Raw genomic sequence first — 7,550 nt, forward strand, 5'->3', positions numbered from 1 at the left:
TCCACCAGACAAGCACATGCCTTACTATGGTTTTTCTGCAACTTACCGAGTTGAAAAATAGTTGAATGACAATAAAGGGCAGAGACCACCTGAAAAGGTGAGTAAGCCAGAACTGAGTAGTACTCTTTTATTCCCCATTTCCATGGCTTTCACAATTTTTCTCTGATAAATTGTAGACAAATTCCAAAGGCTGAGTAAATCTATAAGAGGAGTTAATCATAAAAGCGTAATGTCCTATAAATTATTCCAAAAGTGTACTGTGGTTCTTGGTTGTATCAAGTACACATTCTGAAATCAAACTCTACTTCTGTCAAAGAAATGTAGAAAATCAGCGTTCTTAAAGGAGGGAAATGATTTTTCTCAGGTAGAAAACATTCTTCAATGTAGAGAAGAATATAGATACAAGATATATGCTACAGCTGTGTTCACACTAAAATTGTTGATGATACAGCTCAGAGGTAGTCATTGAGTAAAGGTCCAAAGAGATATTTTGAGATCACAAAAGGAATTTTAATGCTAGCTAATAAGAGAATTATCTCCTAGGACTCACCAAAACATGGCTTTCCCAACTCAGATTACAAACCAGAAATATTTATCACCTCACTTTATCAGTTGCTACTGCATGTTAACATCAACACTGAGGAGAGTGAAGTAATATATAATACATATAAATATATTTACATACATATATGCATATATAGTTTACATTTTCCAGCCAATGTTCAGAAAAACTAAAATGAAAAAGAAATGAACAGAAATATAATTTCATTTTGACTTGGAAAAGTATATATTTTACATATATATATGAATGCATATATATATATATATATATACACACATATAACATGCATGCATATTCACATACTGGTCTGTATATATATTGTGTATATTCACTTCATCGTGTACTGTATCAGCTTGATTTTTCAGATGGATAGCATGTGAGAGCCTCTCTTTCTCTGTTCCACCATTTCTGCCATGTGTAGGTCACTGTTGTCACTACCAAGACCCTCACCAGTAATTAACATTTGATCTTTGATCTGGGCTGTCTCTACTTTTTTTGTCTTCAAATGTCAAGTTTTAGTCTACCAACACTGTAGAGATAGTGACCCAAGCAAAACCCAGAATGAAAACGCAAATTTTTCAAGGCTAAAAATCACTATGCAGGTTGCAATAAAAGTTGTCAATTTCCATTCCCCTTTCCCTCAGCAATTTGGATTATGAAAGTGAGCTCAGGATGCCATGATGCCCAGAGCCACATTATGGACTGCTCCCACACTCATAGGAGGACAGACCGAAAAGCTCGAGCTGAAAGTCCAGCAGGGCATTCAGCGCCAGGGTGGCTTTTCTGGTTAAGACTTGGCTCAGGTTTCCATCTGGAGCCATGACCACTTGCATCCCGGCTGCCAGGGCCACATCCACCCCAGTGGGAGTATCTTGAAAGATGAGACACTTCCACAGGAGGAGGAGAAGAAAACCTCTTGGCACAAGCTAGAAATATGTTGGAGTATGGTTTACCATTCTTCACTTTGGGATCATCTTCCAAAACACTAATAAAATGAAGAATTTCTTGTGTCCATTTGTCTTCATTTCAAACGATACAAACCCCAAGCTGGTGGCAATGGCATAAGGATATGTTGTGTTTTTGCAGATGGCAGATGAGCTTTTTGGCCCCTGGAATGAGAGCAGCCATGGGGAACACCTCCTTTAATTTCACTTGGCTTTTTCCCACGAGCTCCTCTTTGGACATCAGGAGCTGCAAGATGTCTATCATAACCTGAGCCACCTTTAATGCCAGTCGACCCATAACCAGGGACTTTACACCCCAGGTGTATTTCTTTTCACAGAGATCACATATTTCTTGAAACACTACTGAATGTAGCCGTTCAGTGTCCAGAAGGAGGACATGCACATCAAAGATGTGGGTGACCAGCTGCAGAAGGGGAGTGGGTGCCAGCATCACCTCAGTGCTCCCTTTTGGCTATGGTGGGGGTGGGCCAGAGGTGGGCATGCCTGCCCAGGGCACACAGGCTCCAGGCCTCACTGTGCGCCAATTTGAATAATTTGTAAAATCATTCTCTGTAAATGAGTTACTGACTTTCACTATCTCTCACATTAAATTTTCTCATTAAATTGCTTTTAAATATTTCCAGTTTTGCACCTTGAGGCCCGCCCAGGGACCCAAGGCATGGAGAAGGGAACCGGACCCCCCTTCCCACAACCAGGCACACCGCACCAGCGCCTCAGTGCCCACCCAGGAACCTGAGGTCTGAAGCTGGGGACCAGACACTCCCCATAACCAGGCACACTGCCAGCACAAAGGAGCATGCCAAAAACATCACCTCCGTGTGGGTGGCCCACCACAGCCACCACAATAACCATGGCTGCCACAAAAGCAGCTAGATGCCACAACCCCCACGCAGATGGTCTGTCAACCACTGGAGTGCATTGCCAAAGTAGAGTCACAAGCAGAGATGATGTCTCTCTCCACAAAACCCATTCCAGAGTGACAGAAGAAGCATCTGCTCTGTGATAATATTGGGGGACCTGATCACACCTTTCAGCATTGGACAGATCATCTAGGCAACAAATCAACAGAGTAACCATTATTCTTTCAGAAGAAGAGAAGAAATCTAGGGTAATTAGAGGGGGGTCGGGGGGAGATAGAGGGGAATAGGGAGAGATTGGACAAGGGGCATAAAGAATAATTATGATTTCGGGCCGGCCCGTGGCTCACTCGGGAGAGTGAGGTGCTGATAACACCAAGGCCCTGGGTTCGGATCCCATATAGGGATGGCCGGTTTGCTCACTGGCTGAGCATGGTGCTGACAACACCAAGCCAAGGGTTAAGATCCCTTTACCGGTCATCTTTAAAAAAAAAAAAAAAAAAAGAATAATTACGATTTGTAACAATGTATATGCTAGTAATATTGATTTGATCAACATATCTCAATGTTGAACCCCCAAAATATGTATAATCAATTTTGATTCATGTTGGGAAAACAGAATAATTTAATTAGGCCTCCTTGCCTTAGGTACAGTTGGGGGTGATGCGGCACATTCTTTGTAAGCAAATTGTGTGTGGGGGGGTGGAGTTAGTGCACATGGGTGGCCCCACCACTTGGCTGGCCTCTGCCCCAGGCATCCGCGCTATGCTTGGCCATGCTCTCAAACCTATGGCTCCAAGGACCTTTTCGCCAGTTACCTAGTTCATAGACCTGTGTGGGTGAGGGGTCTGGTGACCCAGCCTGGCATGTGAGGGGTCTGGGGACCCAGCCTGGCATGTGAAGAGTTTGTGACCCAGTCTGTGAATGGGCTTGAGGGGTATGTGAGCTCCAGACCCAGCCCTAGCTCGACAGTTGGCCCAATTGGCAGGATTACGGGCAAGTAAAAGAGCTTGACAATTCAATTAAAAAAATAATAATAATAAATAAATAAATAATTCCAGTCTTACTGTGATACATGTTAATATGCATTTGCAGTCTTTTACAATAATTAAAATCCCTTCAAGTTGAAGTGGTACTTGACTAAGTTTCAAAAAAGTCAAGCCATATGGCATATGCTGTTTTTGTGTTTGCTGATGTCTCAGGCTTCACGTATTGTTCTTCATCTAACCTGTGATAAAAACTCAAACTGGGAATAGAAAGGAATTTCCTAAACCTGATAAAGAACATCTATGAAAAATCTACTGTTACCGAAATAGGCTCTTGGGTCCCAAAGTCATAGACATGAACAATGCACCCAGCAGTAAAGCAACCAATGTTTTATTAAAAGAGGAAATAGACTTATGCATAAGGGAGGTAGCTACAGAGAAGCTTTAAAGGGAAAAGAGGCAGGTCCTTTAAAAGGAAGGCGGGGAGGGGTGCAGGCCAGTGTCATCATTCTGCCTCTGGAGGCGTTCCATTCTATTCTTCCTAGTTGCATCGTGAGCACATGCTCAGTTAGGGCTTTGGTCCTCCTGTCTGCTCAGTAGGTCCAAGATGATGGTCGTGTTCATTATCATCATCCCAGGAGAGTCACTGTAGTGGTTACCTTAAAGCTTTGTGTGCATTGGGGAACTCCTGAAGGAGTCTTAAGGTTAATCTGTAACTTAATTTTACAATTAAGGGAAAAGAAAGATTGGGTAGCTAATAATAAGTTTTAAACAAAGGTAACAGTTGGTAATCATGCACCCTGGGGAATCTCATAACTGAGGAGTGGAAAAGTAACAAAGTGTCCTCTGCAGGGAAAATGGAGTCAGTTTTGTTGATAGGCCTAGCCCTATTCCATCTCACTACAACTAACACTGTACTTAATGGTGAAAGACAGGATGCTCTCCTTTTAAATAAAAATTATAGGAAGCTATTGTTTTAGACTAAGTTCCTGCATTAGGTCCCAAAAGACCAGACTAAAAATCAAAAGGGAGTCACCCCTGCTAATTTCCACGTCACTTTAGCCTGTGGTCTGACCTTCTAAGAAGTCAGGAGAGGGGCCGGCCCGTGGCTCACTCGGGAGAGTGCAGTGCTGATAACACCAAGGCCACGGGTTCGGATCCCATATAGGGATGGCCGGTTAGCTCACTGGGTGAGCATGGTGCTGACAACACCAAGTCAAGGGTTAAGATCTCCTTACCGGGTCATCTTTTAGGAAAAAAAAAAAAAAAAAGAAGTCAGGAGAAAGATAACAGCCAATTTCCCCTATCATCAATACGTATGCTAATGAAGTTCCCTCTGCTTTAATCCTTTCACAAAAGAGATAGCCTGAAGTAACCTGATGTTATTTTTCTTCTTTTTTCCTGCCCCACCTTACAAGGAAAGTAACTTTGAAATGACCAATTTGCTCTTTGTTCTTTGTTTCTGCTTTCTGTAGTCTTTTTCTATCTATAAAACCAACCTCATCTGCTTGACTCATTGGAAACAATCTGTTTTATGGAATAACTTGTTGCCTGTGATTCTAGAATGACAGTAAAGCCAACTGAGATCTTCAACTAAATTTGCTGTAATTTTGTTCTTTGATACCCCTAAGATCAGGAACAAGGCAAGGATATCTGCTCTTACCAGTTCTATTCATCACTGCATTGGAGGTTCAGGCAACACAATAAGTCAAGAAAATAAGTAATAGATCTGCAACATAACCAGCGCCACTTTAGACAAGCCTAAGAACAAAATGGTGCTGCCCACCTCCTCCCCTCCCCCTTCCCTTTACAAGGAGCCTCCTGACTTAAACAGAAACTCCTTTTGCTTCAGCAAGGACGCAGTTCTCCACCCAGATCCACATTAGCATAATGACCCTCCTTGATGGTGTCAGCCAGCCCTTGGTGCACTATATAAGCACTACCACCCCCTCACCTGGTGCTGTCCACCATTTTCAGGGCAGCCCTGGGATGCCTGCCACTCTGAGCACAGCCTGGCAGATTTCTTTCTTTGATAAAGCTTGAACGGTACCCAGCATCTTGGCTCACTTTCTTTCAATAAATAAATAAATAAACATCATTCAGATGGTGAAAGAAGTAAAAACATCCTTATTTGCAGCAACTTGAATGTCTATGTAGAAAATAAAATCAAACCTACAAAAAAGTGACAGCTAATAAGTGAGTTTAGGAAGGTTGTAAGATATGAGATCAATATGCAAAAATCAATTCTATTTCTATACTAGCAACAGACAATTACAGATTGAAAAATATTTAAATGCCATTTACAATAACATCAAAAAATAGGAAATACAGATAAATCTGACAAGAGATATGCAAGATCTACAGGATAAAACAACAAAACATTACTGAGAAATATTAAAGAAAACCTACATAAGCAGAGAGGTAACTGTTAATTGGTCAGAAAACTCAATGAAAGAAAGTGAGCCGAAACGCTGGGTACTGATCAAGTTTTATTAAAGAAAAGGAATCTGCCAGGCTGCACTCAAAATGGAGAGCAGTAGCTGGGACTGCTCTCAAAGTGGAGAGCAGCACCAGGTGACAGGGTGGGAGAGCTTATACAGGCTGTAGGGTGCCAGGGCTAACTGATGCAATCGAGGAGGAGCATTACACTAGTGCAGAAGCTCCACCTGGCTGATGCAACTGGGGTGGAAAATTGCACCTATGCAGAAGCCAAAAGGGTTTCTATTTCACAGAAGTCACCAGGCTTCTCATAAGGAATAGGGGGCGGGGGCTGGTGGCCATTTTGTGCTTGGCCTTGCCTAAAATGGTGCTGGTTATGTTCAAAACCCATCACTCAATATTGATAAGGCATCGGTTTTCTCCAAAATGATCTACAGGTAGTCCCAGTCAAAATCACAGCAGGTTTATTTTTTCCTAGAAATTGATAAGCTTATTCTAAAATTCATACCAAATGCAAAGGTCCTAAATACCAGAAAAGCAAAAGGTTTTCAGACACCAAGATCAAGGGTTCAGATCCCCATACAGGCCAGCCACTAAAAACAAAAAAACAAACAAACCCACAAGAGTTGAAGGGCTCACACTACATGGTCTTGAGACTTATTATAAAGCTACAGTAATCAAGACAGTTTACTACTTATGTCAAGATAGAAAAACAGATCAATGAGACAAAACAGAGAGTCCAGTAGACCCACGCATTTTAAATAACTGATTTTTTTTTAGGAAAGTACAAAGGCAATTCAATGGAGAAAGGATAGCCTCTTCTACAAATGGTGCTGGAACAATTGGATATCCACATGCAAAATAATAAACTTTGATCCATAGCTAATATCATATATAAATATTAACTTAAAATGGATCACAGACCTAAATATAAAAGCTAAAAACATAGAAGAAAACCTGTATGACCTTGTCTAGGCAAAAATTTCTTAGATCTGACATTAAAGTCATGATCATTTTAAAAGAAAATATTAATAATTTAGACTTCATCATAATTAAAAATTGCTCTTGGAAAAACACCGCCAGTTAGGACATCCCAAGAGATCAGTTCCCAGGAGTTGGCCAAAAAAGATCAGTCCCCAAAACAGACCCTTCTGGAAATGTGTAAGGTTTGAGCAACTCAGGCCTGAACTACTCTTTAAAAGACTTAAAAAGTTAACTCTTTCCTGATCAGAAACTAACCTAATACCACCCTACAGATTATTCATTGATTACAAAGGGAAAAAATGTGCCTTTGAAAGAGTGGTCTAGTGGGGCCAGCCCGTGGCTCACTCGGGAGAGTGCAGTGCTGATAACACCAAGGCTGCGGGTTCGGATCCCATATAGGGATGGCTGGTTGCTCACTGGAAATCTGCCCCATGGAGCGCATGCCACTATCAAACCATCTGAGGGGGATGCCAGGGGATCCCAGCTGCTGGGTTGCCATGCACTTCAGGGGCAGGGCACTGGAGAAGCCCCTCATGCAACAGGAGCTGGGCACTAGGGAAGTCACATTTGCTGCCCAAGGAACCTGGTGTTGCAGGAAACCACACAGGAACTCAAGCATGCTGCAAGAACCAAGAAATAAAATTCTTTTCTACTGCAATGTCTCTCTAGTGCCCTCTATTGACAAAATTTCAGTGTCACCTGGTAAAGGACAAATATTTAAAAGGCCCAGATCTATTTTCACAGAACAGGTAAAAAG

General features: G+C 41.9%; 1 pseudogene; it reads right to left on the reverse strand.

The window, feature by feature from the left end:
* Positions 1-1,014: 1,014 nt before the first annotated feature.
* On the reverse strand, positions 1,015-2,025 carry LOC103604510 (annotated as a pseudogene).
* Between the last annotated feature and the right edge of the window lie 5,525 nt (positions 2,026-7,550).

This window comes from Galeopterus variegatus, unplaced genomic scaffold (assembly GCF_000696425.1).
Source record: "Galeopterus variegatus unplaced genomic scaffold, G_variegatus-3.0.2 Scaffold5197, whole genome shotgun sequence".
NCBI lineage: Eukaryota > Metazoa > Chordata > Mammalia > Dermoptera > Cynocephalidae > Galeopterus > Galeopterus variegatus.